This window comes from Cupressus sempervirens, chromosome 5, assembly GCF_028749045.1.
Source record: "Cupressus sempervirens isolate cs-2001-9-10 chromosome 5, ASM2874904v1, whole genome shotgun sequence".
NCBI classification, from domain to species: domain Eukaryota; kingdom Viridiplantae; phylum Streptophyta; class Pinopsida; order Cupressales; family Cupressaceae; genus Cupressus; species Cupressus sempervirens.
Window position 1 is genome coordinate 675926836 of NC_143122.1, and position 25291 is coordinate 675952126.

The following is a 25291-nucleotide window of genomic DNA, read 5'->3' on the forward strand; positions in this document are numbered from 1 at the left end:
TCTATTTGTGACATGCTCTAAACCCTTCTATCCAAATGATTCCATGGGTTTGGAATGCTTGGATGCTAGCTTCGATCTCCCTATCCACAGAGTGCAAGAAGGTTTGATTCAAGTATGAAGGCTCTCGGCTAAGCCTTAGAGATACGTTTCTTTCTAGTAAACCATGCAATGAGCAATTCTCTTAGAGACAAGATGTAGGAGTGAAAATGTCTACAAAGTATGCCTCAATGATGCAATGCAAGATGAAAGCTAAGCTAGGATGAGAATGCAAAATGTAACTACTCTAAGCAATATTCAAGTGTTCAAAAATTCAACTAATTACTATGTGAGCTAGATTATTGTAAAATAGAAGCTAAACTAACATGCAACATGATTCTAAGCCTAGTATGAGATGGATGAGAGAATGGGATGAGAAGTAGAATTTCCCCACAAAGCTTCTTCAAATATTTGAACAAGAAACCTGCAACGTAAGAATACTCAAGAGTGGATGGATCCTTTGAGGGGGAAAGCTCTCTCCCTTTTAAAGTTGTATGGATGGTAGAGATCAAGATAAAGATGGTGGATGATCAAACATGGAATTAAAAAAGAGGAGTGATCCATGTGCACCCACAAATCAACCAGTAGAATATAAGTTGACTTGTCATATAAGACAAAAATCACAAAGCCTTTTATTTTTAATTTGAAAATTAGAAAAAAGGACTTTATGTGTGCACTTTAAGTGGGTTAGAAGAATGGGGTCTTTTGTTTAATTAAAAGGGGACATGTTATTTTAATAAAATAATGAACTTAGGATAGTTTAGTTAAAATATAGGTTATAATCAAATTAATTGATTATTAGCAATTTGGTCTAGGTAAATGATTAATTAAAATAGCCAAAATGCTGAGAAGGGGACTAATTGTCTAGATGACCATTTTTAGGTGATTACATTTGCCCCTCTTTGACTAAGGTGTGATCAATCTAGGAACACATTATGTCAATGAAAATGGAAGCCAAGTAGGTAGCAATAGAGATAGATATCTAATTTTGAAGAACGAAACGCAGAAAGAGATAGCAAATCCTTATTGTATAACCTGATAGCGGTAGTACTAAACACTAGGAAAAATATGATTTCAGAATTCAAGAATGCTAACACCTACAAAGCAAATCCTTATTGTATAACCTGATAGCGGTAGTACTAAACACTAGGAAACATATGCTCCTCATAAATAGATAGTTATAGCAAGCAATGATAGAGTATTTCTGCTCCCTTGGGATCAAAATCAAAATGAGGTAACAAAAATGAAAAAATGAGAAAGATGCAAGTAAATTGAGATATAGCAATTTCCAAGATGAAAAATGGGTGATTAGAACCAAAGAGTGACTATTAAGGAGTGACAGAATGCCCCAGTTTGACTAGAGTTGACCTTGAAGGACATAGCATAAAAAATTAGGCCAAATTAAGTAGAAAGTTGATTTTAGACATAAAAGGGTGAATTTGAGTAGATATGAAGCATGGAAATGATGAATAAATGAAGAAATGAAGCTGCCTCAGTGATTATTCAAAGATTTAGAACTCAAAAGGTCATCTAATTACTCAAAAGAAGGTAGAAATTTATTTAAGTGGGTTAGAAGAATGGGGTCTTTTATTTAATTAAAAGGAGACATGTTCTTTTAATAAAGTAATGAACTTAGGATAGCTTAGTCAAACTATAGGTTATAATCAAATAAATTGATTATTAGCAATTTGGTCTAGGTAAATGAATAATTTAAATTAGCCAAAATGTTGAGAAGGGGGTTAATAGTCTGGATGACCATTTTTAGGTGATTACAATCACATGCGGTAAATAGGTTTTTATTTGGTTGTGTTTGAAGTGAGTATGAGGATTTGTTGCATTATGTTTCCTTCTTGATTTTATTTTCTTTTGGATTTAAGTTTTTTTTTATTTTTGTGTAAAGGCTTCACTTACCCTTGGGAGGGAAGAGAAGCCTTAGGTGAAGGGGTTAGTTGGGCTTGAAAATTTAGTATGGGATTCATTGAAGCCTTATTTATTGATATTGAGTTTTGGGGGTGATAAGAGAAGTTTTTTAGAGAGAATAATGTATTTTGAAAGCCTTGTAGAGGCATGGTATTCTTCATGTTATGTTAGTTGTAAAGCTATGGTAATTATGCTCTTGAAGAGCCCACCTTCACCCTATGTTTATGATTCCATTTGTGAATCATTATGAAGCCATGTTTGAAGAAGTTCAATGTTGTAATTATGATGTATTATGAATTTTTGATTTTGTATGGTTGTAACCCATTTGATTCTTGGTTCACCTAGCTCAGTGGGTGGCATCAATGATGCCTAGGTTGGGAGGTAAGCATCCATGGTTCTTCTTTAAATTTGATTTTTAGGTTTTGTGCTCAAGGAGTTCAATAGAAGAAGCTTGTATTTCATCATTATGTTTATGTATTATGAAGAAGAAACTTGTAATTGTGCAATGCACTTGAAAGGGAGAACTCTCTATTTTATTCATATTGGTGTAATGCATGATTGCATGGTAGTAATGTAGGACTTTATCAAAAGATCATATGTAATTGTATCATTGTTTCCTTGATATGCATTTATATGTAATGAAATTGAAAAGTTGAAATATCATTGTAGATGTAGTTGAAATGTTGTAATAAATCATTCCAAGTAGGTAATATATTGTACTCAATATCCATTGAAGTAAACAAGTGTATGTTTGTATTATGTCAACCTAATCATGAAATTTTATACCCATTACAAGCTAGAGTTTTTGTTGCACCAAAATATCGACCTATTAATGCTTGATACAACCACTAAACTTATAGAACACAGGAGGTGGTTAAGCCATGTCACAAATCATGAGGGGGAATGTTGGTGGTTAGTCCAACAACACCCCGCCCCCCCCGCATTACCTAAGGATATTTGAACCTATGACCAAGCTTTGATACCACTTGTTACAAGCTAGATTTATCATTGTACCAAAAGATTGACTATTAATGCCTAATACAACCACTAGACTTATAGAAAATAGGAGGCAGTTAAGCCATATCACAAATCCTGAAGGGGAGCTTTGGTAGTTAGTCCAACAATACCAATGTATGATTACCCTAAGTTACCTTCTTTTTTAAATTGTACTTGTGTTTTGTCCTAAATTTTAGGCATGACATTTTGGTATTAGAACATAGTTTCAACACTATGAGCCTAACCCATTACATTTTAACTTATGGAAACCTTCAACCTTATGCAGAATGCTTGTCATTACACATAATGGTCATCAAAGCGCTAGAGGCCCTAGAGTTGTACATGTAGTGCACCCTAAGGTAGAGTAGGAGGTTGGGGAACCTCTACTTGAATGGCCTCAAAACCTTAATTGAATTTTAAATTCTATTCAGAACCTTATTGGAGTAGTTCAAAAGAGGCTACCACCCATAGTCCCATAGCCAGAGCAATAGGAGTTAGAGGGATATAGGGTTGCTAATAGAGAGAGGATTAGGGTTCCCCCACCCAATCATGTAGAGGTATGGGGTGATCATGAGGAAGGATTAGGCCATAGTTATTGATCCCATAGGTGGAGGAAAATAGGCATCTAGTGTTGGAGACCATTCACATTTTTTCCTAATGGACCCTAGCATGTCAAGAAAGAAAGTTGAACTAGGTTACAATCCAATGGGATTGTTATGATGAGGTCACACCTTCATGGGAGGATGCAACATAGATGATATTATAGTACCTATACCTTTTTTATGAACTCCAAGAGGAGGTTCATGCCTAGTGGGGAGGATGTGAGGCTTCCCCCTGACCCATCATAGCATAGATGATTTATTCATATTTTGATGCCCGATGACTCAATGTTTTGACATGCTTTTGATTTTTTAGATAGATATTTACATTATCATTACCTTTAATGTCTAAATTATGTGTTAGGATTAACCAAATATAGAAATAACAATTACATGCAAATATAACCAATATCAAAACAAATTCATAGAAGAGAACACAAGACACAAAGATTTTAATGTGGTTCACCCAATCCTTGGGCTATGTCCACTAAACATTGAGTCTAATATTATTATTATTGAGTGATTACAACCTGATTGTACAATCTATAATCCCTTACAACTCAATAGTGCTACAAGAAGCAATTATCACATCACACCTAGTGAATTCCCTAACCCCAAGATAATTTTATACAAGTATGTTTGTCACTTTGATGTTAAAATTAGTTACAATGTATCAACCCAAAAAATGCCGATAAAATAACCCCAAAAAAAAATCTTGGGAATCTACCCCCAAACCCTAACTCAAGGCCCTGCCTGGTCCAAAACCCCACTAATGAATTATGACGTATGTATAGTACTTCCCTGATTAGTTACCAAAAACTAGCAATCTCCCATTTGGGGACTGATCAGGCTCCACACTAGTTAACAATCTCCCACTTGGAGACTAATCTTGAAGCAATGTCACTACTGCACGAGGCTCCCACTAGATCAAACCACCCTAGACTCAATTATTCTTTTATTTTGTTTAGTCTAGAAGATCAACCAAAGCTAAAGATGAGTTGAGATTCTCCCTTGTCACTACTATTGTAAACATGAATGTTGGATTTTCATTTGTATGTATCTTGTCCATCTTTAAGTATCCATCATTTAAAATTGACCAAATGAAATGTTACCGTAACTATATTTGTTTTGTCTTTGAATGCAGAGAAGAATTCTTTACAAGATGAGTTGCACTCTAACTATCAATAAACAAATATTTATCCCTATGAGGGTGTCCCAATTCTTCTAAGAAGAACTAGAGTCGTATCATCCCCTTGGTTGCCTCTATAGAAGAAACATACTTTGCCTCTATAGTGGATTAAGCATTCACCATCTATAATCAAGAAACCCATCTCACTGTTGCCCCATTATTGTTATGTGGAACCTAATTAGATTCATAGGTTTATTCAATGTGGTTTCTCCCAGATTATTTCTATAAGGGTTTGGGGTTAGCATCCCCAAGACAAGGTGAAGAGGAAGTGTCCATGTAGTGTCCTAGGGTAGCACCCTAAGTGTGCTCCCTCTCACGATACATGGTCAGGTTGAAGGGTAATGCATTCATGAGTGTTTTTAGGGGCAGCCCCCTAAAATAAAAAATGACCTTATATTGTAAAAGGCATCACTTGCTATTTTTCTATTGGATGACATGTTCTAGCCCTAACTTTTTTAAGCAGCAAAAGCTTGTATAAAACCTCTTAAGGTTAGGGATTTCATAATGTATGGTGATATTGTAGCTTCTTCTAGTAGTATTAAGTTGTAAGAGATTATGAATATTAATCACTAGATAATAATAATATTATTGGACTTGTAGTTGGTGGATGTAGCCTGTGGATTGGGTTAACAATGTTAAATCTTTGTGTTGTATGTTCTCTTTTTTGAAATTTATTATTTTTTTAATATTGGTTATATTTGTATGTAATTGTTATTTTTTTATATGGTTAATCCTAACAAGTGATATTAAAGCTAGACTATCATTTTTTTTTTAGCTAGACCATCGTTATTTTTTTAGCTATCCTCTGTAGGAAGGTCTCAAGGTTGAGTGGAAATGATGGAAAATGAGTGTAAGCTAAAGGTTGAGAATTTTAATGGATAGAAATTTTAGCTATGGAAAATGTAAATGGAGGACTATCTTTATTGAAAGGATTTATGGAAGCTATTCGAACAAAGAAAAAAAAATAGGGAACTATGATAGTTAAGGAAGGAGAGATTTGGGATAGAAAGGCAGTTGGAAGTATTTGATTATGCTTGGCACCATCAATGGTATTTAACATTATAAAAGTGAAGATGATAGAAGAGTTAATGCAAACCCTAGAAAAACTATATAAAAAGCCCTCTGCTTCAAACTAGGTATTTCTCATGAAGTATTTATTTAATATGAAGATGGAAGAAGGTGGATCTATTGCAGATCATTTAATTTATTTTAACACTATTACTAATCAGTTATCTTCTATGAATATCAATTTTGATGAAAAAATTAGGGCTCTCTTGATTTTGTGTTCTTTGCCTAAAAGGTTAACTGGCTTGGTAATGGTTGTGAATAATTATATTTCTAGGTCTAATACCCTAAAATTTGATAATGTGATTTTTGTTATTCTGAGTGAGGAAACTCGTAGGATTTCCTTAGGTGAATCTACATCAATAAGTTCTTTGAACACACAAAGTAGAGGTAGAATGACAAAGAGAAGAAATAATTCTAGGAATCATGAGAAGTTAAGAGAAAATTCAAAGGGAAAGAGGTCTCAACCTGGAGGACTCAGAGATTGCTAGCATTGTGGAAAACCAGAGCATAAAAAGAAAGACTGTTGGACTTGAAAGAAAAATGAAGGAGATAAACCAAAAGGGAAAAAGGAGGCAAATGTGGTAACTAACAAATTTAAAGAGGATGCTTTGCTTCTTTCTTTAGAAATTATTGATGATTCATCTTTGCTTCTTTCTTTAGAAAGTGTTGATGATTCATGGGTTTTAGATTATGGTGCTTCATTTCATGCTACACCCCATGGAGGTTATTTTATTGATTATGTCCAAGGGGATTTTGGGCTTGTTTATTTGGTGGACAATGAACCTTGTCAAATTGTTGGAAAGGGAAAAATTAAGCTTAAGTTATAGAATGGGAATCATTGGCTACTATATGAGGTAAGACATGTTCCAAGGATGCATAGGAATGTAATTTCAATAGGGAAACTTAGTCATAAGGGTTATGTAGTTACTTTTAATGATAAAAATTGGAAGGTTTCAAAAGGATCCCTTGTAGTAGCAAAAGGTGTGAAAGTACACACCTTATATCTTTGTATAGGTCATATTGTTCCTTCTACTTTAATATTTTAGAGAAAAATGAATGTTCAGGAATAGATGATGTAGCTAAGTAAGGAGAACAAAAAATTGTTTAGATTCAAATATATAATTATGAAACAAAAAACTTGGGCACATGAGTGAGAAAGCCATAAAATTACTTCATTCAAAGAAAATTTTATCATGTCTAAAATGTGTCAATATGGATATCTATGAAAGTTGTGTGTATGAAAAATAAAAGAGATTGAGCTTTGTGAATAGTGGGAAGGAAAAAAATTTGAGAAATCAGAGCTTATGCATATAGATGTATGGGGACTAGCTCAGGTATCTTCTCTTGGTGGCTCTCATTATTATGTTACATTAATTGATGATGGAACTAGAAAACTATGGGTTTATTTTCCTAGATAGAAATCTAATGTATTTGTAACTTTTAAGAAATGGAAATGTTTGGTTAAGAATGAGACTTGTAAAAAGATAAAATGTCTCATATCTAATAATGGTGGTAAGTATTGCAGCAAATAATTTGAATATTATTGCTCCACTAATGGTATTCACAAACAAAAAATTGTTCCAAGGACTCCATAGGAAAATAGAGTGGTTGAACACATGAACAAGACAATAATGGAGTATGCAAGGAGCATGAGGTTGTATGTTGGGCTACCCTTAAATGTGTGGGTAGAGGCTATCAATATTACTATATATTTTATTAATAGAGGTCCCTCTACTCCTTTGGATAGTGGTATTCCAAAGGAAGCATGGACTAGTAAGAATGTGAGTTATTCTATTTTTAAAACCTTTGGTTGTGAAGAATTCACACATATAGATTCTAAAAATAGAACCAAGCTAGAAGCTAAATCAAAGAAATGTGTATTTGTTGGATATGACATTGATGAATTTGGTTATATGATTTGGGATTTTGAAAATCATAAAATTGTAAGAAGTGGGGATGTCATATTCAATGAGAAAACATTATACAAAACATTGTTGCGACAACATGAGAAGAAATAAAATGATTATGTAGTGATGGATGATACTCCAAAAGATGGTGTTTTAGCAGTTCCTTATGATCTACAATAACCACAACAATAAATACCACACACCTTAGTGAATGTTAGATGGTCGAAAAGGCTAAGTAGGCCTCTAGAAAGATTTTCTCCTCTTTGTACTTTATTTTACTAATAGATGTTGGTGAACCTAAATGTTATGATGAAGTTGTGCATGTGGATACAAAGATTTAGTGGGAGTTTACAATGAAACAAGAAATGGACTGGGATTTATGCAAGTTGCCTATAGGTAAAAGGGCTTTATATAAATGGCTTTATAGGTTGAAAGAAGAGGATGGGGGTAAGAAGAGATTTAAAGCCAGGTTAGTGGTAAGAGGATTTTCACAAACGAGCATGTAATTGTTATTATTGTCTATATTTAATCCTAACAAGTGGTAAGTTTTTAAGAGGTATATGAGTCATCTAGGGATTGAGCATTAGAATGTAGCCAAATGGATTCTCAGTTATTTAAGAGAAACACCCAATAAGTGTTTATAGTTTGGGGGTTCTACTACTAATTACAAGGTTATGTTGACTCAGATTTGGTAGGGAATATTGATACTAGGTGGAGTACTACAAGTTATGTATTTACTATTGGTGGGGCAGTAGTAAGCTGGGTTTCTTAGTTATAGAAGGTTAATGTTTCATCCACTATAGAGGCAAAGTATGTTGTTGCTACAAAGGCATCCAAAGAGATTATATGGCAATAGTTCTTCATGGAAGAATTAGGACACCCATAAAGGGATAATTATTTGTTTACAGATATCCAAAGTGTCATTCATCTTGCAAATAAATCTACTCTACATTCAAAGACAAAATACATACAATTATAGTATCATTACATTCAGTCAATTTTGGATGATGGACAGTTAAAGTTGGAGAAGATACATATAGATGATAATCTAGTAGATATATTCACCAAGGGAGTAACAAGGGAGAAGTTGAACTCCTCTTTAGCTTTGATTATTCTTCTAGACTAAATAGAATAAAAGGACAATAGATTCTATGGTGGTTTGATGTTCTAGTGGGAGCTATAGTTCTAGCAGTGCTATGATCAGTCTCCAAGTGGGAGGTTAATATTGTAGAGTCTTATCAATCTCCATGTGGGATATTATTATGATGTGGAGCCTAATCAAACTTTGAGGTTTATCTAATGTGATGTCTCTCAAGATTATTTCTATGCCCCAAGACAGGGTTAAGGAGTAGTACCCCTGTAGGGTCCTAGGGCAATACCCTAGGTGCACTCCCTATCATAGTACAGGGTGGGGTCGAGGGCCAATAGCCCTAGAGGGTTTTTGGGGGCAACACCCTGAAGCCAAAAATGACCTTATATTATAAAAGGCATTGGCTACTATTTTTCTATTGGATGACTAATTTTAGCCCTAATTTTGTATGCAAAAAAATTGTATAAAATAGCTTAGGGTTAGGGATTTCATTATGTATGGTGATATTGTAGCTTCTTGCAATGGTATTGAGTTGTAAGGGACTACAAATTGTAATAACTAGATAATAATATTATTGGACTTGATGTTGGTGGACATAGCCTAGGGATTGGGTGAACCACATTAAATCTTTCTGTCTTGTGTTCTCTTTTGTGTGATTTATTATTTTTCTAATATTGGTTATATTTGCATGTAATTTTTATTTATGTCTTTAGTTAATCCTAACACCCACCAATAGTAATACATAACCTATAGTACTCCCCTTGGTATCAATATCATCTACCAAATCTAAGTCAACATAGCCATGTAAATCAGTATTAGAGCACCCAAAGTGTAAACACTTACTAGATGTTCCTCTCAAAAATTTGAGAATCTATTTCACTATATTCCAATGCTCAATTCCTAGATGACTTAGATACCTACTAATGAATCCCACTACATGTGCGATATCTAGCCTTGTACATATCATAGCATACATCAAGATTCGTACAGGTAAAGCATAAGGTACCTTGGATTTCTTATCATTCTCTTCTTGTGTCTTTGGACACATCTCTTTAGTCAACTTCAAATGACCATGTAAAGGTGTGTTGACATCTTTAGCATTTTCCATAGAGAAATGTTGCAACATCTTATCAATATAATTAGCCTGAGATAATGTCATTTTTATGTTCTTCCTATCTCTACAAATTTTCATACCAAAGATTTTTTTTGCTACCCCCAAATCCTTCATAGAAAATAAATGTGCTAATTGTTGTTTTAACCCCTTAATGTGATCCATATTAGACCCAATTACAAGCATATCATCAACATATAAACATAAAATAATGTAGTTATCATCATCCAACCTCTTAAAGTAAACACAATGATCTAAATGACACCTAGTGTATCCATGCTCATGCATAAATCTATCAAATTTTAGATATCATTTCTAAGGTGTTTCCTTCAAGTCATATAAACTTTTCATCAATCTACAAACTAAGTTTTCCTTACCTTTGACCTCAAATCCCTGTGGTTGTGTCATATATATGTCTTCATCCAAATCACTATGAAGAAAGGTTTTTTTTAACATCAAAATGCTCCAAATTAAAATCTTTAGTAGCCACAATAATTAAAATAGTGCAAATAGAAGTCATTTAAATAAAAAGAGAGAATATCTCATCAAAATCAATGCCCTTTTTCTATGCAAATCCTTTTACAACTAACCTAGCTTTAAATCTTTTCTTACATAGATCCTCTTCTTTCAACCTATAAACCCATTTATTATGTAAATCCCTTTTACCTGCAAGAAACTTACATAAATCTCAAGTCCTAGTTTTCAGCAAGAAATCCATTTGTGTGACATTACAAACTCCCATAAAATCTTAGTATCCAACAACATACCTTCATCATAACATTCAAGTTCACCAGCATCAATTAGTAAATAAAGTACAAAGGGGGAGAAAAAATTTTGGAGGTCTACTTAGCCTTATTGATCATCTAACATTCGTTGGAGTGTATGGAATTTGTTGTTGTGGTTGTTGAAGATTATAAAGAATTATTGGAACATCATCTTTTGAAGTGTCATCTAGCATTTCATCATCTTTTGAAGTATCATCTAGCACTTCATAATCATTTTATTCTTTTGACATTGCTACAATAGATCTTTGTACAACACTTTCTCATTAAATATGACCATCCTTCTTACAATTTTACAATTTTCAAAATCCCAAAGCCTATGACCAAATTTATCAATTCCATATCCAACAAATATACAATTCTTTGACTTAGTTTCCATCTTGGTTCAATTTTTAGAAACAATATGTGCAAATGCTTTACAATCAAAGGTTTTGAGAAAAGAATAACTCTCCTCCATACCAGTCCATCCTTCCTCTAAAATACCACTGTCCAAATGAGTAGAGGAACCTTTTTTGATCAAATATACAATAGTATTGACAGTTTCAACCCAAATTTTTAAGGGTAACCTAATATGCAACCTTGTTCTCCTTGCACACTCCATTATTGTATTATTCACATGTTCAACCACTACATTTTCTTGTGGAGTCATTGGAACAATTTTATGTCTTTGAATACCATTAATGGAGAAATAATCTTCAAATTCATGACTACAATACTCACCACCATTATCAGATCTAAGACATTTTAATCTCTTGTCAGATTCATTTTCAATGAAACATTTCCATTTCTTAATAGTTTGAAATACATTGGATTTATGTCTAAGGAAATATACCCATAATTTTCTAGTTGCATCATCAATGAATGTAGCATAATAATGAGATCCACCAAGGTAAGATACCTAAGTTGTTCCCCATACATTTGTATTCACAAGCTCTAATTTCGCATTTTCCTTTTCCTACCCACTCTTCACAAAACTCACTCTCTTTTGTTTTTCATACACAACTTTTAGAGAAATTCATATTGCCACATTTTAGACTTGGTAAAACATTCTTTGAATGAAGTAATTTCATACCTTTCTCATTCATGTGCCCAAGTTGGTGGTGCCATAGCATTGTATCAAAATCTATAGCAATTTTTTGTTCTCCCTGCTCAACTACAACAACTATTCCTAAACATTCTTTTTTCTTTGAAACAATTAAAGTAGAAGGAGCAATATGACTTGTACAAAGATATAAGGTGTCTACTTTCACACCTTTTGCTACTATAAGAGAGCCTTTTGAAACCTTCCAATTTTTATCATTAAAAGTACCTATGCAACCCTCATCCCCAAGTTCTTGTATTGATATTAAATTTCTACTCATCCTTTGAACATGTCTTACCTTATGTAGTAGCCAATGATTCTCATTCTGAAACTTAATCTTAACTTTTCCCTTTCCAAAAATCTGACAAGGTTCATTATCCCCCAAGTAAACAAGCTAAAATCTCAAGCACAAAATCTCTTTGGACATAATTAATAAGATAACATCTATGGGGTGTAGCATGAAATGAAGCCCCAGAATATAAAACCCAAGAATCATCAACACTTTCTAAAGAAAGAAGCAAAGAATCATCTTTAGATTCATTACTTACCACATTTTCCTCCTTTTTCCCTTCTAGTTTATCTCCTTCATTGTTCTTTCAAGTCCAACAATCTTTCTTCTTGTACCATGGTTTCCCACAGTACTAATAATTGCTTGGTACTCTAGATTGAGACCTCTTTCCCTTTGACTTTCATCTTGATTTCCCACAATTTCTAGAATTACTTCCTCTCTTAGTCATTTTGCCTCTACTTTGTGCATTCAAAGCACTTCCTTATGTAAATCCACCTAAGGTTTTCCTTCGAGTTTCCTCACTCTGAATAACACCAATCACATCATCAATTTTTAGGGTATTAGATCTAGAAAGAGAATGACTCACAATCATTACCAAGCCATTCTAGATTTTTTTGCGAAAAACACAAAATCAAGAGAACCCTAATTTCTTCATCAAAATTGCCATTCACAAAAGATAACTGACTATTAATAGCATTAAACTCATTTAAATGATCTACAATAGATCCACCTTGTACCATATTCATATTAAATAAATGCTTTATGAGAAATACCTTATTTGAATGGAGGGCTTTTCATACAACTTTTCTAGGGCTTGTATCAACTCTTCTATCATCCTCTCTTTTGTAATGTTAAATGTCATCAATAGTGCCAGGCATGATCAAATGCTTCCAAGTACATTTCTATCTAAATTCTCTCAGTCCTCTTCTTTTATAGTTCACTTTTTCTTAGTTTTTCCTTCTAATGGCTTCAATAAATCCTTTTGATAAAGATAGTCTTCCATTTGCATTTTCTATAACTGAAAGCTTTGCCCATTGAACTTATCAACCTTTAGCTTAACCTCATTTGTCATCGCTCCAACTCAACTATGAGACTCACACTCAACCATGAGCCTTTCTTATAGAGGATAGCTAAAAAAAAATCTTGCTCTAACACCACTTGTTAGGATTAACCACAGATAGAAATAACAACTATATACGAATATAACCAATATCAAAAAAAAAATTGCATAGAAGAGAACACAACATACCAAGATTTTAATGTGTTTCACCCAATCCCTATGCTACATCTACCAAATAGTGAGTCTATATATTATTATTATCCAGTGATTACAACCTTATTACAATATGTAATCCCTTGGAGCTCAATACTGCTACAAGAAGCAATTACCACTTCATACCTAATGAAATTCGTAACCCTAAGATATTTTATACAAGTATTTTTGCCACTTTAGGGTAAAAATTAGTTACAACATGTTGGCCCAAAAATACCAATAAAATAGCCCCAAACCCTGTTGAGAAATTATGGAGTATGTATAGTACTTCCCTAATCAGTCACCACAAACTAACATTATGGTGATCTTTACTCATGTTGTGAACTAAGACCTATCGTACATGATTTAATGATTTAATGGATATGTTTCATTGTTTCATTATTATGATAGAAACTAAATCATGATGATACTCAGAATGTTAAATTGGTTATATTTAAAGTAGGAACTAATTTCGATGTGCAGATCATGACATTTTAATGTTGCAAGTATCTCATATTATATTTTCTAGAAAGGAAAAGTTAATTGAAATAAATTAATATGCATGTCTAATGTTGAAAGTCATTATATAATATTGATCTATTGTACATATATATTTTTAAATATTTTTTCCCTAGACTACTAATGCTCGAGTTTAGTGTGCAAGCAATTTGACCATGGAAATTTAATCAGAGTACCAAGGCCCAAACTTATGTCAGCACAATAATTTAAGATTGAATCTATTAGAAAGATTCAAAACCTCAATGCTATGTTTTTTATTTTTCAAACATGAATTTTATGTTTTTAATATATTTAAATCCATGTTGTAACTAGAGACATATCATTGTGATGTGTAATGTGCCTTAAGCTATCACTTGACACTTGTAATATCCATGTGTGGATGACATTTCAATTATAGTTTTTGGAAATAAGTCACTTAACCTAAGATTAATTCCAATGAAGTAATCAAGTTATCCCCACTTGAAAGAGTTGTTAGGAGAAGTCACCAACATGTTGAATTTCGAATTCAAACTTCCTAGTGATTTTAGAGGACTTAAAAGTGGTCCCAATGTGTCATTTTAGTGGAAATTAGGTACCCACATGAAAGTATTGCTAGTTAGGGGTCTAAATTTCACCATTTAAAGGTTTAGATAACTTTAGAGACCTTATCAACAAGTCATTTTCTAAGCATTTCGAAAATGGAGCTGTCTCATAACACTTTCATCACCCTCATACTTGGCCAAGCTTATATTTTTGGAAGGGACAATAGTGTAAGAGAAAGGAGGCTTATGTCTTTTCCATTTTTGAGATAGTGGGTGTGTTATAGGTTTTGGAGGTATTTTTAGAGGTTTTTTGGAAAACTAGTTGAATGTTCACCCACTCTTTAATTTTAGAGGCACTTAGGGTTTTGAAGAATTGGAAGCTAGGGAAAAAGGGAGCTCTTCTCAACTTTCATTTAAATCTACATTAGACCAAGGTTGGTGCTTCATGCCATGAGTTTTATCTTCCTTTAATTCTTGAAATTATTGTGTTGTAATTATGATCATGTAGTAATGTGAATGCATGTTGTAAATAGATTGTTATTGTGCTGTGTTTGAAGTGAGTATGAGGATTTTTTGCATTTTGTTTCCTTATTTATTTTCTTTGGTTTTGGATCTAAGTGTTATTTCATGTGTAAAGGCTTCACTTACCCTTGGGAGGGAAGACAAGCCTTGGGTGAAGGGGTTAGTTGGGCTTGACAATGTAGTTGAGAGCCTCTTCTCATGAAGAAGGGAGAAATTTCATGGAGTATACGCTCCATTGAAGCCATAGTTATTGATGTATACTTTTCAAGGTGATAAGGGAAGTTTTGTGGATAGAAGAATCTATTGTGAAAGCCTTGTAGAGGCATGGTAATCTTCATATTATGTTACTTGTAAAGATATGGCAATTCTCCTCTTGAAGAGCCCCATTCACCCTATGTTTATGATTCCATTTGTGAATCATTCTAAATCCATGGTTGGGGAAGTTAAATATCATAATTATGATGTCTTATGGATTTCTGAGATTGTATGGTTCTAACCTATTTGATTCTTTGTTCTCCTAGCTCAGTGGGTGGCCTCAATGAGGCCTATATTAGGAGGTGAGTTTCCATGGTTCTTGTTTAAATGTGATTGTAGGTTTTTTGCTCAAGGAATTTAATAGGATAAGCTTGCACTTCATCATTATGTTGGTGTGGTATGAAGGGGAAACTTGTCATTGTGCAATGCACTTGAAATGGATAATTCTCCATTTTATTTATATTGATGTAATGCATGATTGCACGGTAGCAATGCAGGACTTTCTACAAAGATCATATGTAATTGTATCATTGTTTCCTTGATATATATTTTTATGTAATGAAATTGAAAATTTGAAATATCATTGTAGGTGTAGTTGAAATGTTGTAATAAATCATTTTGAGTAGGTAATATATTGTACTCAATATCCGTTGAATTTAACAAGTGTATGTTTGGATTATGTCAACCTAATTGTGAAATGTTATAGTAATGTATGATTACCATAAGTTACCTTTAAAAAAATTAATTGTAGTTTTGTTTTGTCTTGAATTTTGGGCATGACACTAAGTACAATCTATCATCACTTTAGTTGTGCTCATTGGTTCTCTGAATTTTTCTCTGATCATACATTATTTTTTAAGTAACTCATCCATTTTCTCATAAACTTTCTTCTTTATCTCCTTTCTCTATAACTAATCTTGAAATTCTCTTAACTTTTCTTCATAAGTGCCCCATTTAGGATTCTCTTTTTCCCTTTCTAACTCAAGGATTATCTTCACATACCCTTCAATTATTTCCTCACTCATCTCATAACACATAGTATCAATAAATTTTACTCTAGTTTCAATTTATTCCATGTATATTACATTTATTTCAACCATGAAGCATAGTTCATCTGTATACTTCTCCACAATAGCAGGTGGAATCCTATACCTCTATTTTATTTTAGCTTGAAAGTCCTTCATCATTCTGCAAATATCTTTTGTGATTAACTTCATTATGCTCTTATTTATTTCTCATTCATAGCTAGACATTCCAATGAATTTCCTTACCACTTAAAATAATATATGTGTTAATCATGGTTCAAATCTAAAAGTTACATGTTCTTATTCTTCTTGATTTTGTCCAAGTTATCAACCATTTTTCATCTAAGGATCTCGCACATGTTAGCTTTTTATTATCCTACAGTCATCATATAACTTTCATGGATGAATCTAGTAGGTACGGAGTTCACCCTAGAACTTTAATTCATCTTGCATCCAATTATCTTGTTGGTCAATCTCACATCAATTTTCTTAATCTTTTCTAGTTTCATGTTTTTTCCATATGATAGAGATTTAGTGCTTATCTCAACCAACATCTTAACATTCTTCTTGTTGATAGGGTTACTACCTTCATTACTCAAACAAGTATGTTTATGAATCATGTCATTTTTAATCATCATAGGAATATCACCTACCTAGAACATATCCTCATGACTTCAACTTAGTATGACTCTTCTCTACTCATGTTGATCAAATTCCTCAAAGAACATGTTTTTAGTAATATTTAGGTTTGCTAAGTGCTCAACTCCTTTTTCAAAGGTCAAAATATTTTTTGTAAATTAGGTTCATGTTATTGTGAATATCATTATCCATAATTGACTCAAATTTACAATGGATTTGCACTTGGATATCTTCTACATGTAAAAATGTACTAGAAACTTGTGAAGAAGCTCCAAATGGATCGTATCCAAGTGAAATTTAAGTGAAACTAGTTCTTCTTTTCAATATCACATATATTGGGTGTTTCCAATCTTTCAAAATAAAAAGCTTCACTTTACTTAGAAACATGATTATGCAAGCAATAACCTTTAGAATTGTAAAACTAGGGCTTGGATGAATTTCCTTGCAATTTTCTTCAAGACCTTCAAATCTTCTCTCAAATAAACTTCTATGGGCTCTTCAACTCTTTTTGTGACTGAATGCTTTCCCTTCCATCAATTCTAACCATTGTATGTGATTCAATTCAATTTTGTGTTAATTACACAAGTACTTGCTGATGAAAAAGTTGTTTCCCTTAACCAAAGAACTAATTTACATCACTTGTCTCACATTTGAATTTAGAAATGAATGTGCACTTAACTATAGCTTCCTTTTATCCATCTAAACCTTTTCCCAATTTTGCAAGTCTTAACTTAACTTCTCAAGGGCTAAATTATTTTTTGATGTTATTTCCCTTTTATTTATTAATGAATTAGATTGATAAGGTTTTTTCAACAACTATTATTGACTTTAACTTATTTTCAGGTGTGTCACCTATCTTCTTTTCTAGAAAAATTTGTGTTCTTGATAGTTTCTTATCTTTAACAAATATTTTATTGAAATTCTCTATATGTTTTTTCACATTCTCTTTCTATATAACCTTGGTATTCTCATTCCTTCTGACATTGTTTACATTTCTTCTAATGTTAGGTGTCCTTAATTCTATGTGTATCATTTGTTTTTTCATTCTCAATTTGTTCATCCTATAATCTTGATCCTATAATCTTGTTGAATGTCCTGAATTGTTACAAATCTAACATTCTATTACATTGTTTCCATATCTAGGTTCTGACTAACTAATCTCTAATCAGAAATCTCTAGCAATATGTCCATGGTTGTTGCACTTATAACACATGATTCCATTTCTTATGAAATTATTTTACCCAATAGGTCTACTAGTTTCAGTGTTGCTACCTTGATACATATTATTAGTGCATCTAGGTCTCCTCTATTCACTAGCTCTATGTCCATAAGCATAACAATTATAACAATAAAAAGATAGGGTTGGTATACTTGTAAAATCCTTCTGCTTGTAACCAATTTCATTACATGCAAAGCATCTTCTAGTAAATTTCCTTCTCACTTCTTTAGGTAGTTCAAATTGGGTATTATAAGGCCCACACAAGTATCCTATTATAGATCTTGATGAAATAAATATGATTAGGAGTTAATTAGGTTATGATTGACATTTTTGTTACCAATAATGATTTATGGGATCCTATTAGAGACTAAAGCAGATTTTGGTTATTATGAGTGTAATACTCATGCAATAACATTAGGTTGAATAGATAAGATCACATGAAAATAAAACTCTATATGCTCAAGCTAGGGACTTGATCAAGGGATTCATAGAATCATTCACTAGCCAAATTAGGAAAGATGAATTAACATTTTCTCTTGTAAGAAATAACAAGGGATGTAGATTATAACAACAACAAAACATAAATGGTTGCATTTCTATTTTTTTTTTAATTCATGACGACATAATTTTGGAACATTCTAATAGCTTCAAGGATTAACCTTAGAACACACACACACACACACACACCCTCGTAATGTAATAAAGGGGTATTGCTAGGAATGTTGTTATGTTTAACTTAACTAGAAAGATACTAGTTACATGTTTCCATATTAGTGATCTCCACTTAAGACATATACTAGGATCCATTTATTTATTTTAATGATGTAATAGATATGACCTTAGTGTTTCATGGTTAAGATAGAAAAAGTATTGTAATAGTGTTAGAATGGTAATTTCGTTATGATAAGAAAGATAAATGTTGATACACATATTTTTATATTGCAATGTTTTGAATATTTTATCGAAATAATTATATGGAAGTTAACTAAATATGCTAATGCGAAATAAGTGATATTGGATTATTTTGCACTTATCTACATGTATTTCTATATTATTTCATTGGGCTACTAATGTTAAGTTGAGTGTGCAGGGAAGTGGAACCATGGAAATTATTTAGGGAAACAAGGTTCAAACCTATGCGAACATAATAAAACCTCATTGTATTATGTTATTTTGTAATGTGATTGTGCATGGGTGTTATAAGTTTAAAGATCATGATTAATTAGTAGCATGTCATCGTGATTTGTAAAGTATTTTGTGTGTGTGCGTCTATGTCTGTGTGTCATTTGATATTTGTGTTGTCTATGTGTAAATGACATGTCATATAGGAATTTTGGGCATGAATTCACTTAACCTAAACTTAGTCCCATTATGAAATTTAGTTAACCTACCTTGGAGAGTTTTAGGATGAGTCACCTTCATGATGGAATTCAAATTAAATTTGATAGGAACCTTAGAGAGCCTAAAAGTTGTTTCCAAGTGTTATTTTGGTGAAAATAAGTTACCCACATGGTAGTAGTATAGGTTGGGGCTCTAAATATAACCATGACTTGGCCTAGGGGACTTAGGAGACCCTCTAAACTAGTCATTTTCAAGCCAACTCAAAAATTAGAGTGTCACATGACTTCTTTCCTCATCCCTCCACTTGGGTAAGTTCCTATTGGTAGAACGGTACAAGGGTGTAAGAGGAGTAGGTGAGGATGGAAGTGGAGGTCTTTTAGGGAGCTTGTGCCAAACTTAGGGGTTGTTCACCCACTCTCTAATTGCAGAGACACTTAGGGTTGGAGGAAGAAACTTGGAAGCGAAGAAGGAAAGCTCTTCATCACCATTTTCATAACCATAGCTTGGAAGGAGGTTAGTGCTTCGTGCCATGTTTTCTCTCATCTCAAGAAAGTTGAAAGATGGAAATTGGAAGAATGTTCTTGTAAGATGTATGTGTTTTCATTTGGTGTATGTATAAGTTGTTGTGTGTGTAAATGAGCATGTTGGATTTACTTGCATTTGATATTGTTTCTAGACTTTTTTGTGGCAAATTGAATGTTGTGTTGGGTGTGAAGGCTTCACTCACCCTTGGGAGGGAAGAGAAGCCTTAGGGTGAAGGGGTTAGTTGAGCTTACTTTGGAGTTGATAAATCCTTCTCTTGGAGAGGGGATAGTTTTCATGGAGTATGGGCTCCAATGAAAGCCATATGCCTTTCTATTGTTCTATGGGAGGTATAAGAGAGGATATGTGAAAGAAGCAAGTATGGATAGCCTTGTATAGGCATGTGATTATTGGTAGCCTGAGATGGCATGTTTTTCTTGGAAGCCTTGTTGGGCATATTGCAATTACAAGATTTGTTAATGCAAAAGGATATGGCATTCTCCTCCTTGGAGAGCCTACCTTCACCCAATGTTTATGATTCCATTTGTGAATCATTGTGCAAACCTTGGTTGTGGATTGTAAATGTGTTGTTAAAATGTTGTTTCATGTTGGTTCTTATCTTGTGATGGTTTTTGAATTTATCTTGTTTGAGCCTTGTTTCCCCTAGCATGGGGGTGGCCTCCTTGAGGACTAGGTTGGGAGGTGAGCCTCCATGGTTCCTAGCTTTTGTGTTGTTTGTAGGTTTTGGGAAGATGGATTCATTTGAAAAGATTAGGGTTTCACCCCATGGCAATGTTGAAGAACTAGGTGTTTGAGAAGAGATAAATTTGGATCATGTCATCATGTGGTAGTGATGTGTTAACAAATTTCCATGTTGTTTTAAATATGTAAGGTGAAGCTAAGAATTTGTAAATAGTTGTATTTGCAAGAGAAAGATTGTGCCACTATTCTAGTTGTATAGGGAGTAAAAGATCATTCCATTTAAAAGAATATTCAATATTGCTAGGTAACATACTAAAGTCATGTAAATCAACTCATTGTTATTGCTTGGATTTGTGTGACATAAATAAGTCCTAAGAAGCCCTTATGTGAGAAAGATATTGTAATGCATAGCCAATGCAATCTGGATGCTTACATTATATGATTCCCTGATATGAGACTATTTTAATGGCAATAAGAGGTCTTGCTTTCAATAAATTACATGAGATAATTCATTTTTCCTAAATAATAAGAACTTTCATGTGTGACCTGAGTTTTCTATGGAAACATAATGTAATTAAACTTGAATATTAGAGTATTGAATGTGTGTGTGTGTGCGTGTGCGTGTGTGTGTGTGTGTGTGTGCATGTGTGTGTGCGTGTGCATGTGCATGTGTGTGTGCGTGTGCGTGTATGTGTGTGTGTGCGTGTGTGTGTGCATGTGCGTGCGTGTGTGTGTGTGTGTGTGTGTGTGTGTGTGTGTGTGTGTGTGTGTGTGTGTGTGTGTGTGTGTGTGTGTGTGTGTGTGATGTTAGATTATATAGATCAATCCCTAGATTAGAGAACATTAGTATACCAACACTTTATTTCTTAAATTTTCATGGTAGGAATGGAAGAAATTAACTTAGCATGATTATAGGCTAAAATCTATAAGTAAAGAAAATAGAGTTGTATGTTGGCGCTCAAAATTGTAGCCCAAATTGAAGAATTTGAGCCCCTATTAATGCTTTTGATGAGATTGTGCCTGGCTGTACCTTTGAGTCCCATGGGTTGTTTAATGCTTCTAACACCTTTCATTTAGTGCATCTACTCATTCCATAAAGTTAAACTACCATTCCGAGTCATTCTGTGAAGTCCCATTTTGAGTAATTTTCAAATCTACATTTTACCCTTAGTGTCAAATAGCAACAGGAGGCTATGTTTGCATGTGAATATCTCACACCTAGTAATGTTTCATGACCCACTACTCTAGGAGTATCTAGTGTCCATACTAGAGAGCCTATGTTTTAGATTTTGAGTCATTTTGAGTCCATTTGACTAGGTTTCGAATGCCTCAAAGTTGGTAGTTTATTGTTTCCATGTTGATGCACATTGCACATAATACTAGGAGGCCTTGTTTGACATGTTATAACTTTTGACCAGTTGACCTAAATGCTAAAATTCCTTTTGTGTTGCATTATAGATGTCAGAAAATTGTTATGTTTCAAGTTTTAGCTCATGACAAATCTGTTTGATCAATTTTCAAATGTGATTCCTATCTTTTTACTAGTGTCCAGAAATACAGATTGTTTAGTACCCTTGTTTGTGATGTTATAACTTGAAATCCATGATTGGTGAGATTGAATGGATTGTACCATTGTGTTGTACTCTGAAAATACTATAAGTGTGCCAATTTTTACATCTTGACAAATCCATCTGCACACTTTTCCAAGCCAATCCCATTTGCAAAAAATGTTTTTGGTCAGTGTTTCCAATCTACAAATTCTGAGTAGCCCACTTTGACTGCTCGCCATTTGCACCCAATTATTCATCATGAGCCCAAATCATAGATTTACATTCATCTCATGACAATGAATCAACACCCCATTTTTCATCTTCCTAAGTCTCCATTTTCCCAATTTGCAAGGCCAAATCTGAACCCAGTTTATTGATTTCTAATGTGTTTGCTTGCAAGTAGTTCTAATAGGTCAACTTTGACAGTGAATATCTCTTGACCCTGAATTCATTATGAGACAAGATTCGATTGTGCAAGAGTGCAAAACAAAGATTTAGTGGGTTAGATTTCAGAGCCTGGTCAGAGGTTTGGATTAGTTTTTAAGGTCAGTCAATGGACCTCCTAACATGAAATTGGCAGTTTGCAAAATGATGTCAAAAGAGTTTTCAAAATTGTTTTTAGTGGTCAAACCTAATTATAATTAGTATGATGTGTCTAATGTATCAATTTGATATATCATTTGTTTAAAAATGAATTTTTTTAAGCCAAACCTGCCTTGGGCCCCAACTAAATTCTGTCTGATTGATAAGGCATCCTGAAGTTTTCAAAGTGACTAAGATGGGTTAGAATGATTTTGATTTAGTAAAATATCACAATCCAAGGCAGTAATGATAGATCCCACCATATTTTGAATTCAATGCTATCGATCAAGAAGGGGATAGTATGACAAATAGGCTATGGCATGAAGTCAATACACAATATGCTCATACATATTTGAGACTTGGAATGCTTCTTCCAAGAGAAGATATCTTTGCAAATTTACTTAGAAATATGAACTGAAGAAAACCACCAACAGGGTCCACTATTTTGACTGGTGAGAAAACACGAGATCTCAGCCAATGATGCAATTCAAGAAGCTTTGGTGTTGTATGAATCAATTGGTACATTGTGAATACAAGAAACTGTTGTTGTGCACTTTCAAATTGCATGATACCATAAAGACTATTGTCCTAAGGTTTTGAACCTTGATTGCAAAGAACTTTTTTTTGAAAAAATGTGAAAATGCTAGTTTTCAACAAGCAAAGTGCTATGCTTCTCTTGCAGAGGTACATTGGCAGAAGGCTAAAAAATGTGCAAGCATATATATTAAGCTATCCATTGAGTAGTCGGTAGTCAAGTAGAAAAGGCAAATCCAGCAAAAAAAAGATGTCCATGACGGTCAAAGTGAGGAAGAGACATCAAAGAAAAGAAGGCAACCAAAAAATGGGGCAATCAGACCCACACATTTGAAAGTGGGAGCAGCCATGAAAAAGTTGCTAAGAGTAAAGAATAGAGCCACAGTCAAATAGGATAACCCATGGCTAAAGGAAGACAGAGAACCAACATATCCAAAAGGATGTTCATGCTAGTCAATAGCAAATAATTCCATAGCATTTGATAGTGGTTGTTTCAAATCAAGCCGCGGGTCCAAAGAGCTTCACACTAAATCAAAGAATCTGCCCACATCATAAGTAGAACACACCAAATCAAAGGACCCTCATGCCAAAAAGAGGAGAGCAAGGCATAAGCAGCTATCCATGCAGGGAAAAATATTTATTTTTGTATGAATGGCCCTGCTGCTATTATCCCACATTTATTAGGTGGGGAGCTTTTGATTACTTTAAATAGAAAACTACACAACATAACAAATGACTCGAAGAAATGGGCTTTTTGAAAGCCAAGTGTGCATGTGATGGGGCCCCCTCATTTGGCCAGCTAGAGGCAAGAAATAAAATTTTGAATGGATAATCAAACAAAAACCAATGATGTCAACATTCGACAGGCACCAAAAAATCTCAGAATCTAGCAAGTCGACATGGTGCTTGCCAAAAAATCTCAAAAAATCTAGCAAGAAACTTGGTGACTTGCCAAAAAAATTCAAATCTGGCTAAGAGGTAAAATGCAACATGGGTCCTACTTCCAATCTGACAGCGAATCAAGTAGCACCAAGTGGCAACTGACAATATGATTGAGTGATGATGTGGAAAAATATGGACCAACCACAAGGTGTCACATTGTACAAAATCTGAGTTGGGTGATGTGGCAGACAAGTCTCAAGAATGGACTAGATTGCGCCATGTGGTAGATCATGTGGTTCTTGCTATGTCACTAAGGTGAAGTTGCTCACTTGCTAATATAGTGACATAGCAAGTATGACATGGCATCTAGGTGGTGCAATGATGTGGAAATGACAAAGATGAATTAGGTGATGCCATGTGGCACCTGCTATATAGGCCTAAGCCAATTAGAAGATGACATGTGCCAAGGTCAGTCAACCAAGTTTGACCGAGATTGAAAAAGAAAGAAATTTTTAAAGGTTTCAAATTTAAAAATTTATTTTTCCTTCTCAGAAGTATGTGCAAGTCATAAAGTTTTAAATGCAAGTGAGGATTTATTCTATAGTTTTGAGTTTTGAAAAGGGATAAATTTTTGCTTTGAAAGCCATGAGCAGAGGCTTGAACTTCAGAAGGCCATAACAGGAGCAATTTTTAACTAAAATGGACACTCCAATATACCACTAGAATCAAAACGAACCAAATTTTTTGAATATAAAGTTAGTTTGTGCACAGGTCTTCACTAGTTCATAGTATAGGTCAATTTTTTTTTTTTCGAGACATTGGTAGTAGAACAAGCAGATTTCATCATTGAGCATCAAATTTTGTTAGAGGGAAAATTTGAAGACCTTTTGAAGCTTTAATATGGAGAAAAAAATTTGAAAAAGGTTATATTAGCTTCTTGAGGTTATTTGTAACTGGTTTTTTACTTTTACCGTGAATTCACTTTGGCATCAAAAATCAGTTATGATGGTGAATCAAACTTTTGAGATATTTGATACCTTTGAGAGGTAAAATGCAAGGATTTGATTTATAGTTATAGAGAAAAGGTAGAGAGATTTTTTTTAGCTTGTTCAGGAGGTTTTTCAAGTGGACACATGTCAATTACAGAGTAGATCTAGG